Raw genomic sequence first — 16,295 nt, forward strand, 5'->3', positions numbered from 1 at the left:
ATGTTGTGCAGAAATTAAGAGACTTCAGATTTCAGTCTCAGTAGCATCTTCATGAAGCTGTCAAATTTCTCCCTACCAGTTTTCCACCACATGAATCAGAAAGGAGAGCTGCCACAGACATTCCGGGTTTCAACTGCTGGTCTGCTTTGTCATGTCTTTCCTTTTGCCCGGGTTAATCACAGGCTGTACCAGACCGAATCAGCAGCTGGGTGGTGGATACGAACTCTGATATCTCTAATACTAATATCTCTCTCCTGCTAAGCATGGAGTCTTCCTTTTTCTTTCTGATATTTTGGTGTCCTCCATGGTGCTAATTAGCTCTTTGCAGAGATACACAAGGCAGCTCCAGGGATCCCAGAACAGATGTTCTTATAAATGTCCCTAAAGTTCTAATTTTCTCTGTTGTCAGTTTTCTAACAGTGATCATGAAGCTTTTGACCTTCTTCGCATCTGACAGCACCATGGTGCTAATTTATTCTGATTAATTTGTGTTAATCTAAAAAATAAACTGTCAGCGAAGACGCCACGCTGTACCTATCTTTTCTTGAAATATGACTTCCCACCTTCCTGCAAGGTCTGGAGAAAAGTTCTACTCTCTGGAAGAGTTTATAATAGGATTATAACCTGGGATTAGTTTTATCTCTACTTATTTATTGTCTTCCCTATCGTAATGCTTAGCCTTCATTTCATTAATATCACAAGGACAGTTTCTTCAATATTACAAAATACTCCTCAAAGTTAATCCCTCTTCCTCTCAATATTTCTTATCCTGTTTGTTTCTCATTTGAGGACATCTGTATGGGAGGTCATTGGAGCTTAGTTAAGTGTATAAATAATGTTGTTCATGAATCTAACAGACAAACCCTTCATAGAAACGTGGGACCTAAGGTTCATTTAAAAAAAAAAGTTTGGTTTCTAAATGAATCTGCAACTGTTTTTGACTACATGTGAATATTAAAAAAATAAATTAGCTGCATGTTAACATCACTTTGTAGCTGAATGCTTCATTATTTTCAAACTATCATTTCTCCTTCCCAATGCCTATGCCTTTACAATGACTCAAAAGAACTTCACGTTGGCCAAAGTACTCATAATGAATATCAATTATAGCACAAGGTATGATGGAAAAGAGCATGAGCACTCTTAAAACCGGAGTTCCTGACAGTCATAAGCATTTCAGAGGTCAGAAATTTCCTATCAGAAAACAAAGCAGTAGTATGGATGGTGGCTACAGTGTCATTTATTTGGGCTTTTGAGAAGGAAGAGAGAGAGGAGAAGTTACACATCTATTTTGGCTGGTCTCTTTTCACAGTGTGGATAAACAAACCAGGGCAATGGTGCACCCTTCCAAAAGCAGATATTGCTGAACTGGGATCCACGCACTGAATGTTCTACTGCAGATCAGGTTTTTTGCTATTACAGGAAAAATAGAGGCAAACTGCTAAACAAGAATAACGATTTGATATTATCATCGGTTGCCTGTTGGGTGGAGGGGCGAAGTTAAACACTTTGTGGCCTTTAGACACTCAGAAGTGATATTGTGATGAGATTATGATGGATGAGCAAATTCAAAAATTAAAAAATGGATTGGTAGGTGATTACAATGGATTTTTTATTCTCCTCCACCCCCCCCCTTCCCATTTAATTTTTTCCTAGCTTTATGTGTTCTTTTATTTTCCCCTGTCTTTTGGATTCTGTTTTTTTTCTTTTCTAGAAAAAAAATCTTTAACTCTTCATTGATCACCCTTCTTTCTTACCACTTCCTCTCAAAATCTTCTCTGGTTTTATTGCTGTTGTTGCTGTTATTGTAAATGCATATTAATGAAATCAAGCAGGGTTCATTCCTATATTTATTTTATTATAGTAAGGACACATTACACGACAGTTTATTGGTTTTGGCAGATTTATACTTTTTCTTTCATGACAACATTGCAAACAAAATTCTTCCCTTTCCTTGTGAAGGTGTTTTAAAAAAAAGCCCACATGCTGAGACCTTGAGATATTTGAAGTTTCCCTTTCAAATCTCACTTCAGTCAATTCTGCTTTGTTGTCCTTTCCCTGTCACTTGCTTTCTCTTACCCCACATGCTGATGCCTTTTTCTTTTACAGACTGCTGCCTTTCTGTTTTTTTTTTCTAATGTTTCCCTCTCTCCTTTAAGGTTGTTCCTAAATTCTCCTTTCTCTCCTTGTTTTTAACCCTCATCCATTAGTCCCTCACACATTCTTGTTTGTTTCTATATTTACACTGTTTTTTTAATGTTTCTCTTCCAGAGAAGAGATGACCATCCAAATATTTTCATTTCCTAGGATTAAGATAAGAAATTGAGAGAGTAAAATGTAGCTGCACATATGTAAACAGGAATGTGGAAGATTATTCAAACACTGTATGTATAACATGTATGTTTAAGACTAAAATGATTTGAAATACTTGCATCCTGAAAAACATCAGGAAAAAAGTAGATATTTATAGACTTGCTCAGTCCCTTGAAGAAGGCAACAGTAGTCTATCTATTATAAATCTCACTGTCAGAACAGAAGGAAATTAATTTTTTTTTCTGAGGAACTTCTGAATTCCCCCAAGAAATACATATAACAGGAATTGTGAATCGGTATTTGTTGACCTCAACTGGTAAATCATAAGAAATGCATTATGAAATTTTATACATGTGTTCAAATGACAGACATCCAGTCCCCTAACACGCCATATAGGTATAATTTCAGTGTCAGTGGAGAAACAAGTTATGTTTTTCCTGTTTGAAATACCCAGGGCTTCCTCCAGCAATCTGAAGTAGTGCTATTAGAGATGTAAAGCAGCATACCTGTCTCTGCTGAATAATTAGGTACCTATGTCTCAGCTAAATTCAGTACGAATGGAGAAAAGACATAATCTAAAAAACGTCTTCGTCATTCTTAAGTCATGTTTGGACCACAGCTGCCGCCAGTCTCCTTTTTTCATTCTTTTTTTACATCTGCATGAGCTTGCGCATTTTTCTTGTGCCATGGCTCTGCTCAAGCAAGAGGAATAGGGAGAAAATTTCACAAAAGTGTCCCCTGCAAGAAATTATGCTGAGATATAGTATCTCTTGGCTCAAATTCCCTGAACCTGTGAAGAGCTAAAATCTTAGGTCCCCTCCCGCCTGGCACTTCCTAGTGTGAAATTATTCAAAAAAATCAGCTCTGAAGCACATTCTCTCAAAAGAGAGCTCAGCTTTTTGAAACTGAATGAAAACTCAGAAAACTATTAAAGTTTCTCCCTCTTCCCAGTCCCTTGGCTTACTGCATCTCATTGGCATGGCGTTGACTTGATTTTCTTTCCAGAGTCAGTGTGAAAAGGTTAAAACTTCAGGCTGGTCCTGTAGAAGCTTTCAGAAATACCTTGCTTTTCTTGCTGACTGTGGAGGAAAACCTGCATGCAGTATCAGGTTAAGGGACAAGATATTTAACAGTCACCTTCTGATTGAGCATTTTCACCTGTGTGAACATCTCTAGCTCCAAACTGTTGTTCTGAGCAAAACTGAGAACCCTTGGATGGTCCCCAGATTGCCTCTGGGAGCACTGCTGGTCTCTTCCGTCATTTCTTCTCATTATACTTTGTCTTATTTTAGCTTTTACTTTTTTACTTCAGTGATGAATCATCTCTCAGACTTCAGGGTGGCAGATGCTGAGGTTTCTCAGCATTCCATATCATTCTGCTGAGCACCATTGGGATGTTCTTCCTTTTCATCATTGTATTTTGATGGTATTTACTGAGTTAATTATCTCTTTCCTCAAACTTACCAGAAGGAGGAGAGAGAAAGCCTCCAGCTCTAGCCATTCCAGGACACACGTACATGTGAATATCATCCAAGTTCTGGCCTTTTCCCTTTCCTTGTATCTTCCTAGTTTTCTATTAAGATCACGTTGCTGTCATCCAGCTGCAGCAGATGATCTCCAAGATTACCTGCATTTTCTTTAGGGATCACTGCTTCTTGTTTGAATGCTCTATGCTCAGTTTGTAACAAATCTAAAACAAAAACATTGATTCAGTGTTGCATATCTTCATTTAAGTCACCCTAGTGCAGGAAATTCTTGTCCAGTGCCTTCCTCATTTTGAGGGGTGAATTCTAAGAATGTGACACAAATTAGGGCAAACACAAATAGCAGGAAAGCCTCTGATGTTGATCTTGTTCTTATATACCCATATTTTGAGGAAAAGGTTAGTGACAGAAAGTACAAATAATTTAAAATTAATGAATATGAAGCATATTTTCCTCACTTATTTCTGAGGCATTAACTAAATATAATTCTATTTTTTAATTTGGTGATGAAGTCCACGTATCCTTTAAGCTTTCAGCTCAGCAGGCTGAAAGTTCCTGAGCTTTCAAGAGTTAAGTTTTTAAATATCATATCAAAATATTAGGAGTGAAATAGTTTACTGAAGGCATTTTTTCCCACCAGAGGTTTGTTTGGGTTTTTTTTATTATTATTATAGCTCATTATTTAAAAGTTGACAGCGAAAGCAGTACAGTTATCTATAAACCAACTTTAATGATTTCTTTAGAAAATCACTTTTTGCATTGAACTGATGTTGTGATCACATACCTTGCTGTCATGTGGCTTGATAACTGATTGCTTGCTCTGAACAGCCCATGAACTACTACTAGTACTTGAGCTTCTTACAATGTATATTCACATGCAGTTCCAAACATTGTATATTCGTAGAGCTGGCTGAGCAGTCTTCATCCAAATACATTATTCAACAAAAGTTGCTATGGAATAACTTCTTTTCAGACTGAATTTAAAAGGAATTAAACTAGCTCTTATCCTCACAAGGTCTAGTAGGTTCTGTGAAAAAGCATTGTAAATAAGGCAAGAGGGACTCATACCTTGAGTTCATCTCAGTTTAGGTATTTTATCTGTGGGGCTTCTGACAATTCATTAACCATCTCTGTGTTTCATTGTTCTGTAGTAATAAAAAGCTTTTTATCTACCACTCTAAAGTTGTTTGAAAGGAGTGCATAAAATTTGCTGTATAGTTGCAGAATATTTTATTGCATATTTTTATTTTGTTCACCTGCATTTCATAGAAGTAGATTTATTGTTAAATAAGTGTGTGCTTCAGCCCATGCCTGGAATGAAGTGATGTTGTTATATAAGCAATTATTTTTTTGCTCTTCAACAAAGTCCCCAAAGAGCCTTGAGAGAGAAACTTCTTTTGAGTATTTTTTATATATGTCAAGCAGCTTAAAATAAACAAAACCAAAACCAAACCAAAAACAAACAAAAACCACCCCTATACTCTTCAGCTATATCTCTCAGCCTCAATGGGATGTATATTTTCATATGTCAACTTTCTGATGATAACATGCACAAGAAGATTCGAATTTTAAAATAAAAATGTGAAAAGCTTGTGAGGTTTCCCTTCAATCAGCTGTTTTCTATAAGTGAAATTTTGGATGTCCAAAGACAGGAAATCAGACATGAAAACATAGTAACATATAGAATGATGATACCTAAGGGTGGTGGTGGTAAATTCCTGTTCCCCATGGTTCTCTAATGACTTCTACTGTGCTCTGAAGATGTCTGACTTTGTGTGGAATTATTTTGGGGTGAAAGGTTCTTGTGTAGCTTTTTTTTTGCTTTTAGTCAGTGGAGTTATAGGTAGCTTTGCAAGATGATTGTATAGGGCGAGTAAGTGACTGTGATACAAATGGATTTGTGGAAGATTAGAGATAAAAGGACACAGCAATCTTCCTTTTTTCCATCTGAACATCCGTTTTATTTTTTTAGAGTTCAATTCTCTCTGGTGATTCTGGAAAAAACAACTGAATTATATTTTCAGTTAATCCACAAAAGTTATTTGTTATTATTACTGAAAGAGACTTTGAGAAACCATAGACTTTAGGTCAGCTACAACAGGGCAAAATTTTCCATGAGCCTGCGAAGAAACGTGTTTTATAGAGCCTTGAAGAAAAGTATTACACTAGAGGGGTGCATAAAATCTGATGAGGCTTAGTACCATAGGGTAAATGAGAATCTCCCACGTTGCTGATATTGTGTAATTATTCTTAATTATCACTGTTAGTGTGATCTACGAGCGAAGACTCTCCTTTACTGTTATGTGTGAATATAAAAACAAGAGAGAATTTTGGGAAGCAGAAGGTCTTTGAAAACCTGGAGCAGTGACAGGGCAGCCTGAAAATAGAGTGGAAAAGTAGGGATTCCAAGTGAAAAGTTGACTACTGTAAAAACGAATGTCAAACAAACTGGAGGGGAATGTACCTCAGTAGCAGCTCCCTAGGGAAGTCCTGAACTCCTATTTGTCTTTCAGGCCAAAATGAAAAATTATTAAAAACCCCAAGAACCTTCAAACCAAAACTCTATGATCTAGAAGAAGTGATTTTTTTATTTATTCCCCTCCCCACTCAAATGCAACTATCATATATTCAAATACAGGAGGGGAAATACGTGATAAGGAAAACCTCTGGCCAAACCCAGTTTTGTCAATAATTTAGATTTCCTATTGCCTCATACACCTGTAGAGCTTTTAGATAACAGCTTTACTTTCCCCGTTGTATAGATAAGCCAGGTCACTGAGGTGCAGAGGGGCTCCAGCCTCCAGCACGAACTCACGTTGTGGTTAAGGGGCAGATTCCCTCAGCAAGCTGGAGCTTGCAACCTCCTTGGCTCAAGTTTAATCTATTAAATTACAGCTGCTCTCCCTCTACAACAGGTTCACAAGGCAAAACTCCGCTTATCTTCAGAAGTTCTTTGTTTGCCAGGATCTCCAAGGAGGAAATACAAATAAGTATCTCTATTGTTAAGAGTTTATTACAAAATCCATTCTTGATCTGTATTTTGCCTGCTTTTAGTTCAGTGAACACAGAGCAAGACAAGTAACAGACATCAGTCTTCAAAAATTCAGGCTCTCTCAACAGCATCACAGGCAGACTCTAATTATAGTTCATTTCTTTCAGGCTATAGCTAGGGATTTGGGGATGAAGGCATCGAACGTAACATCCCGAGCATTCACTCCTTTTCCCTTTTATCCCCCAAGTTAATTCCTTCATTCCCCACCTTTGAGACCCAAACGTAAATAACACCTGTGTGGAGAAACCCTGCCCTCTAAGGATTAAATATGTGCTTTCAGGATCATTCAGGTGATTTAAGGTTTGCAACTCTGCCCACAGTGGAGATTGGTGCTGTGGGTTTAGTGGATGTGCCTGTGGTTTGAAAATGAGACCGACACTTCTCAGAGAGGAGAGACGACCGTGCGGGTAAGACATAGATTTTTAGTATGCCTTTGTCACAGATTTTTCATGTTCCCGTGGCCTGTGTACAATCCTTTTTTATGGTTCTCTATATGCAAATTCCCACCCAGTGGCATCCTGGCAGTAAGAAAACTTAGAAATCTTTTTCCTGATTTTTTTGTCTGTAAAAGGGGACTGTAGTACTTCTCTACCTTTGAATGCAGCCTTCAATGTATGGTCCGACCCTGCAGAGACAGAAAACATCTACTCCCAGATTTCTTGATCTCAGTTTAATATTTTCTAGATTTGCCCAGGCAGATCAAACCAATGCAGTGTCACTACAGCTGCTTGATGTGCTCGGAAAATGAACCTGAAGCACAACGTGCTGTGATTTCGCTATGAGCACCCACAGACGTACAGCGGCACTGGGCACGAGCCTTCAAAGGGGAAGGAACAGAAAAGCAGGTGCTGGAGGGTGAGGTACAAGAACGTTATGCATATTCTTTATGAATGACCAACCGCTTATGAAAGTATCAGTTTCCTTCTTTTTCGTTGTTCTAATGAATACCAGATAGCTTTTTTTTTCTTGCTATACTTGTCATGTGGCGTACATCTATATTTGACAGTTACTGTTCCTTTCGTACACTTTTTGTACAATGTGACCCATATCTCGGTGAGTAACACTATAATAAGATCATGTACTACTTTCCTCACTCAACACAGAGAAAAATAGCTTGACAAAAGTCCTAACATTGTGGAAGGAAGTGGTATTTTTTGCCATAAACTTTAGAGAAGCCCAGACATTACATTGTGCAATGATTACTGACAAAACCATATTTTTCTTTATAAAATGCCATTACTTTTACATTTGTAATTATATCACACAAGCTCAATTAGTGTCGTATTCTGTGCAAACAACTCTATGCAAACTACTGGAGGTGGAAAATCACAGTAGTCAACAGTCTGTCGATAACCTTTGGCCAAACTATACACCATACATGACAAGCACCACACTGAATGAGAAATTAAACATAGAAAAGTCCTTGAAAGATGTCTGTTGGTCAAAAGTATTCAGTGAATACTGTAATAGATTATTAATTTAGTAATTAATCTAATAAAATAACCAATAAAGTAATAATGTCAGCACATAAAGAGGGGTTCCACCTTGAGAAATTTTCACACCTGTGAGTGAAAGTTTTTCATAGCTACAAAGTGTTTGGTTGAGAGATACAGAGGATGAAGAAATGTGCAGGTGTAGTTATAAAATGGCTTAATCGATTAAATAAAATAGCATGGCATTCTTAAAATAAACGTGTATGGACTCAGAGCAAGTGAGAAAGCTGAATACATTTTGAGACAGCTCACATATTGTGCAAAAGAAGGAGATTTGACTCTTCTCTGAAGAAGGTATTTTTCAAGTCAGCCTGGTTCTAACTCTAGGCTTCAATACTTCCATGTTCAAGGTACATTGGATTTTGTTTCTCTGGACAGAGAGGAAGATACTTGGGGCACCTAAGTACCGTTGCTAGCTATTTTCCTGTCCTTGCCACAGATGAATTTTGAGGAAGAACTTTAAGGGATCGCAGATGACCTAACTCACAGGTTTAGCTGGCAAAAGCATCTTTAAAGGTCAGTTCAGGATAGGCAAGTGCTTCAGTTTCTTGCTGAACAATACAGGAAATCTGGCATTAGTACACACTTAAAAGCAGCCCCGCATGGAGCATCCAATTCAGCTCTGGATTAAAGTCAATCTGTCCCTTAAAAAAATAGCTGCAGGATAACTTCTACCACGTGGCTTCTTACCGGATCAGATATTCCCTGTTGTCTTTCAGCCAACACAAAGGTAACATAAATCCTGTACCGGGTGCTAATTTGACAAAGGTAGTCAAGTGTGTGGTTCAGATCTGGAGTGAGCAGTGCCGCTGTGTGTGCTACGGGAGAGCACAGACCGAGTATTAATCATTGTAGATCCACAGTGTCAAGCGAACACAGGCAACATGAACACAGAAATATAATTGCCTATATAATTCTGTACATATTTTGAAGAAAAGAGAAATGCAAGATAAGTGACTATTGCTACCTTCTTTTTTTGCTGCAAGGCTGACTTACATTGTCTGCTGAACAACGTTTCATAGGTGGGGTGCTCTATTTTTAACAGTAGAGCAGAGCTTTTCATACTGGCTGATTGTACTGAGAAGGGAAGAGAAAGGTCACAGATGTCATTTTGTGGTGAAAAGATGCAGGAGCTTATTGTAAGTGCTGTCTAGCTTGCATTAGTTTTCTTATCCTGTTGTTATATAGTTTACTAATTCAATATGAAAGCTACTTACATGATAATGCTCTGGAATTGCATTATCAAACTGAGCCGCTATCATGGCAATAAGAACAAAATAGAAAAGACATTAAAGTCTATTATAAGTCTTCCTTGACCTGATTAAAAGCCATGCAGCTCAGCCCTAAGGGTAGTCCAAAAAATCACACACCCCTCATTGTTCAACGTCTGTCATATGAAGGTCTTGGACTGAGATTTTGCTGCAGTGTGTTCCTAAACAACAATGCAGAAAAGGACTTTGGAGGCTTAGCACCTGCTGCTCTAAATAAAATAGTTGTTTCTTCTTTTCACCCACTCCATGAAGTAGTGCTGATACCAACAAAGTGGCGAGTAGCTTGCATTGACTCAGGATTACATTCTTATAAAACAGGATGGTCATACCCAGTCTGCAAAGCTCTTTGCTCAAGTGTCTCCTTTTGTGCACATTTGTGTCGGTAAGCACTTGAAATAAAATGAGAGCTGTGTTGCCACCTAGCATGATGCCAAGGACAACCAGTCGCATGATATAAAGCTGTGTAAGGATGTTTAAGGATATAAAATGGGCTGGCACTGTTGCACGAGGAATAAGTCTGGATATGATGTGGTCTCATTCATATTGTCTATTAAGGGTGGTCTTTGGGGAAAACTATTTCTAGAATCTCATCCAGGTGTGATCCCAGAAAGAACCAGTCAGTTGACTCCAAAAGAGAGCGTGGAACTGAAATAAGGCAATGTGGTCAATGACCCAGGAGAAAACCAAGGAGCTAATTTACTTGAAAATGGAGAAGGAATGCTCTCACATAACCAGCGAAGGAAGAACTTCCACTGGGTCAGCCACTGTGGGGGATACTGGTCTTCTAATGTAGCAAGAGGAAACATACGAATCAACCCTCTTCATCTTCCAGGAGAGCTTTTCTTCCACCCTACTTAGGTCTGCAGTTTTTTCTTATGAAGAGCCACACCTTTCAACTTTCTCCCCACTACTGAGAGAACAATGCCTGATATGCAAAATCTGGAAAGCCCTCCTTGAAACTAAGATGATTATGTTGGAAAAGACCCTAGGTTTGAGATAGATAGTTTCAAAATTTTCTTCCGTCAAGGTCTCTTTTAGGTTCTGATATTTCTTCACTATCCAATTTCATTTACTGGTTGTTGACCCACCATCTCTTTTCCACCTGGCTGAAGATACACCTCACTTCTCCCAGAAATCTCAACAGTCTTGAGGGGCAGTCTAAGGAAGAAGAGAAGTAACATGTGATTAAATCCCCTGGTTTTCCTGACTTCTGTTGTTAACACCCATGAATTTGGATTCATTATGGACAAATATTTTTCCAAAAGAAACTTTGTGTGGGATTCAAGTTCAGATTAAGACATGTATAATTAGCTATCAACATGTGAGTTACAGAGATCTTTATTTATAACCAATAAATTCACTGAACCTTGGAAAGTAATTCTGTTCACCCCAAATTGACCCTTAGTGTTTAGTTAACTGAATATGATGTATATTCTTGATCTCCATTCATCATAAAGGCAATACTGAAACCTACCTCACATGTAAAAACCTAAGCAGGTCTTATCCAGGACCTGAAATCTGCCTGACAATAAACACACTAATTTTCATTTGCCCCTAGTTTATTCTACCATTTCATCTTCCCTAGTAAGTAGTAACTTCCATAATTTTTCTCTAAGTCTTAAAAGTGAAAGTGAGGCAGATTTTTAAATGAAAACGTTTTCTGAAATTATATAGGGAAGGGAAGAAGAATTTTCCTTCTTAGTTAATCAACATCAACTAAAAACCTTTCAGTAATTGATGTATTTTCTTTTTTTTTTAAACTGGCATATTTCATATGTACATGTGCAAGACATAACCACCACAGTTTTAAACCCAAAAAGCATGTGACTGTACTGAATTAATTGATTTAAACCAACATGATCATGGCAAGGCAAACCTTTCTTGGAATTGAACACAGGTACAATGAACCAAATGTTGTTTCACCCAGGTTCATTTTCTTCCTAAAGTAAAATATGGAGCAAGAAGTTGAATGGAGACTGCCATGGAAGCTGCATCATACCTGCCTATTACCTTAAATTCTTCAGGAAAATCAGTCAGTCAGGACAAGGGTTGAGTTTTGATCTGTGGAAGGTACTATTGCTCCTGCAAGGGCTGTGTGTCTGACTTCACCAGGGCAGTGACAAGAGTTGTATGGCACAAGAAGCACAGGTCACTTCGGAATATTCTTCCAATTATCAGGTCTTCTGGGGGGCACCGTGTTATAAAGTGCATGACAGTGCGCTAAGCCAGGGGCATAATCAAACTTCGCTGGCTGTAATTTCCTTCCCTTTTGTTGCTGCAGCTGTTTTGGGGGCTGTTAGTTTCCATGTTATTATGGCGTGTAAAAGTTACTACGCTTCATTTGTCCAGGAGCAGCAGCTACATCTGCCTGTGAAGGGTCAGGACGTTTTGTACCCATACTCTTCTTAATCTTACCATTGTGACAAAAAAAATCTTATCCCAAAGCGACTGATAAAAGCCTTTCTTAGTTATTTGCATATACCCTTCATGTACAAGAGGGTATGCAAAATAACAACCAAACCCTGCTTCAGTGCGGCATAGCTAGGAAAGGAATTCAGGCAGTGGTGGAGAAAGCAGAAGGGAGCTATTGGCACTTCTTTTGATCTAATAATAGAACAAGTTTAGCAATCATACAAAATCTGTACGTGCAGATTACATATACTCTGTCTTATAGTAGAGTAACACTGCAGATTTATGGCCTGCAAGCTGTTACCATACCAAATGCCTGTAATGTTACAAGCAGTGCCTATCTCTTACCATGTTCCCTTTCCTCCTTTCTACTCCTCCCTCTTTCCCTAGAGTATATCCACTTCAGACTAAAAAAAGGCAACAATTAAAAAAAAAACACAACTTTGCAACTTCAGTCAGATTTGGGGCTTTGAGCTTTAATTCTGTTGGTTTTCTTTGAGATGAGTTTCTAACTTCAGACCACAAGGACTAGTGGGACCATCATTTTGGGATCTTTCAGGAGACACTCATAGGAAGCAAATTTTCCCTCTCATCTCAATGTGTAGGAGACACCTCTGACTGAATCATGGGATGGAGAAGGAGGGAGTGGTTTTCTCTATGCTTTAAATTTTAAGAGGTTATAATTTAGAAACATAGGGCTGACAAGAAACTAATGAGTCAGGGTCCTATTCCTTGCCGCCTCAGACTGTACTATGCTCCATATGAACTAACCGAGCTCCATTTTAAACCTTGCTAGAAGCAATGGGCAAAAAGTACAGGAAATTCAAGTTAAGGATAAGATAAAACTCTTTTCCATGAGGGCTGACCAGAAAGGTTGTGGAGCCTCTGTCCCATGAAATATTAAAAACCTGACTAGACACAGACCTGAGCAACCTGCTGTAACTCACCTCGGTTTAAGCAGAGGGACTGGACTAGATCTCCAGAGGTCCCTTCAACCTCATCCACATCATGGCTCTGTGGTCATCCGGTTCCTCCTAGTTGACATATTCTACTGAATTAACAGTGGAATTAATTTTTTTTTAATTAGTTAAGATTCACAAGAAAACTAAAAACTAATTGTGTCATGGACACAAGAATATATTTAATGTGAGTCCCAAGATGATGACCTTTAACTCAATAAAGAGCCATCCCTTCAGCTCAGTTATTTTTGGGGCAACAATAAACTTAATAAATCATCTCAACCCAATAAATATAATAATTAAGGATGATGGAAAACATATTTTACTTCCAGAACCCTAGAAATCTTAAAATAACCACACTCAATAGCATTCTAATCCAAGGGGTGATCACATTATCTGTAAGGTTATATCTTCTTTGGACTTGTGATATTACAAAATATTTAGTGAAGCAAAAATCATTAGCTTTTTTAGAACTTTTTTACTCTGGTCAAGACTATTTTTAGATAAAATAAAATGTTAATATATAAGACTACAAGTTTGTAGTATGCTTAAATCCATAAAAAAGACAATAAAAACCTTTCCATTGATGTCCGTGGCCACTCTGTTTCCTAAGTGATAGTCACAGGCTTTCAGTTAAGAGTGAGAATATGGTGATCTTCAGCTGCTTTCCTACTACCTCTTCCCCAGCCTGGGGAACTTGAGGCCATTTCCTCTCATCCTATCGCTGGTTACTTGGGAGAAGAGACCAACACCCACCTCACCACAACCCCCTTTCAGGTAGTTGTAGAGAGTGATAAGGTCTCCCCTCAGCCTCCTCTTCTCCAGACTGAACAACCCCAGTTCCCTCAGCCGCTCCTCATCAGACTTGTGCTCCAGTCCCCTCACCAGCTTTGTTGCCTTCTCTGGACACGCTCCAGCACCTCAACGTCCTTCTTGTAGTGAGGGGCCCAAAACAGAACACAAGTGGCTACAACCCACCTAAGTTCCAAAGAGATGCCTAAGACTGTTTTTGTGTATGGCGTTATTTCTTTATTCATGAAGATCTTAAGTAGGATTATTTACTTGCTACAACCCACTTTCACAAAGGCTTAAAATAAAACTCAAGAAAGACTAAGATGTGGAATTCATCCTGACAGTGATGCAAAGCTGTAACATTACAGAATATAGCCATCTAGCTTATCCTTGTTGGGAGATAGTAAGTCTTGTGTAGTCTTTTACTTCTGTAGAAGTGTCTTTCATTTTTCCCTCTTGTCCTCTGTCATTTGCTGCAGTGATTTAGCAATGCAAAGGGGATTCAAACCACCTGGGCATTTATTAATGCTGGGCAAATAGAAGTTTGAGCTGTTTTTTAATGTACTTTCCAACCTTGTTTATTGTCATTATGTTAGCTTTCTGATGAAAATGTTTTTATTGGCAAGATCTGCAGAAAGCTCAAGCTCTGTAAATAACAATGGGAACAAGTTTTCCTGAGAGAATTAACTCTGGGAATTCTGCCCTGACTAAACTGAAAACTTCATATATATATATCTGCATAATACATTTTCTGAGCACTTGCGAATATTTGCAAGTGGAACATAGTGTTGTGAGAGTCATACTTCTCTAAAGAATGATTTGCATGTCCAAGTTCCAGTCTCTCTTCAATATCTATCTGTTAGCCTACTTAAAGACATTACCCCTTAATGTAAGCCTTATCCTGCAGGTAGAATGTAATTTGAGTTCTGACCTTAAGAAACGAGAAATATTTGATATATCTCTGTTGCAACAATTCATAGGAAAAGAAGGTCTTAGGAGTAGCTGTCAAACACCATAGTAAGAATAGTAATTGTGCTTATCAGATACTAAATTACTGTTCTAGTATCAGCATTCATACAGATGCGTTAATTGTCCAGAACAAGTAAGACTAAAAAGATCCTAAATAACAATAATTACATAAATAGATTCATGGAAACATAGAACAGTTTGGATTGGAAGAGATCTTTTAAGGTCATCTAGCCCAACCATGCTGCAATGAGCAGAGAGCCCCGTCCAACTTGACCTTGAATGTTTCTAGGGATCGGGCATGTACCACCTCTCTGGACAATCTGTGCCAGTGTTTCACCACTCTCAGTGGGAAAAATTTCTTAGATCTACTCTAAAGCTACGCTCTTTCACTTAAAAACCATTGCTTCTTGTCCTGTTGCAACAGACCCTGCGAAATGTCTGTCCACATCTTACTTATAAGCCCCCTTTAAGTCCTGGCAGGCTGCAAAAAGGTCTCCCCAGAGTCTTCTCTTCTCCAGGCTGAACAACCCCAACTCTCCCAGCCTGGCCTCCCAGCAGAGCTGTTCCAGCCCTCAGAGCATTTTGGTGGCCTCCTCTGGCTCCGCTCCAACTCTTCCCTGTCTCTCCTGTGCTGAGGGCTCCAGAGCTGGACGCAGCACTGCAGGGGGGTCTTCCCAGAGCGGAGCAGAGGGGCAGAATCCCCTCCCTCGCCCTGCTGGCCACGCGGCTTTGGGGGCAGCCCAGGACACGGGTGGCTTCTGGGCTGTGAGCACGCACTGCCGGCTCATGTCCAGCTTTTCATCTGCCAGCACCCCCAAGTCCTTCTCAGCAGGGCTTCTCTCCATCCCTTCATCCCTCAGCCTGTACTGATACCGGGGGTTGCCCCAACCCAGGTGCAGGGCCTTGCCCTTGGCTTTGTTGAACCTCATGAGGTTCATATGGGCCCATTCCTTGAGCTTGTCCAGGTCCCTCTGGATGGCATCCTGTCCCTCAGGCGTGTCGACTGCCCCACTCAGGTTGGTGTCATCTACAAACTTGCTGAGGGTGCATTTGATTACACTGTCTATCTCATTAATCTCCGCTCCAACTCTTCCCTGTCTCTCCTGTGCTGAGGGCTCCAGAGCTGGACGCAGCACTGCAGGGGGGTCTTCCCAGAGCGGAGCAGAGGGGCAGAATCCCCTCCCTCGCCCTGCTGGCCACGCGGCTTTGGGGGCAGCCCAGGACACGGGTGGCTTCTGGGCTGTGAGCACGCACTGCCGGCTCATGTCCAGCTTTTCATCTGCCAGCACCCCCAAGTCCTTCTCAGCAGGGCTTCTCTCCATCCCTTCATCCCTCAGCCTGTACTGATACCGGGGGTTGCCCCAACCCAGGTGCAGGGCCTTGCCCTTGGCTTTGTTGAACCTCATGAGGTTCATATGGGCCCATTCCTTGAGCTTGTCCAGGTCCCTCTGGATGGCATCCTGTCCCTCAGGCGTGTCAACTGCACCACTCAGCTTGGTGTCATCTACAAACTTGTTGAGGGTGCATTTGATCACACTGTCTATGTCATTAAT

Source organism: Phaethon lepturus, unplaced genomic scaffold (genome assembly GCF_000687285.1).
Source record: "Phaethon lepturus isolate BGI_N335 unplaced genomic scaffold, ASM68728v1 scaffold8246, whole genome shotgun sequence".
Lineage (NCBI taxonomy): Eukaryota > Metazoa > Chordata > Aves > Phaethontiformes > Phaethontidae > Phaethon > Phaethon lepturus.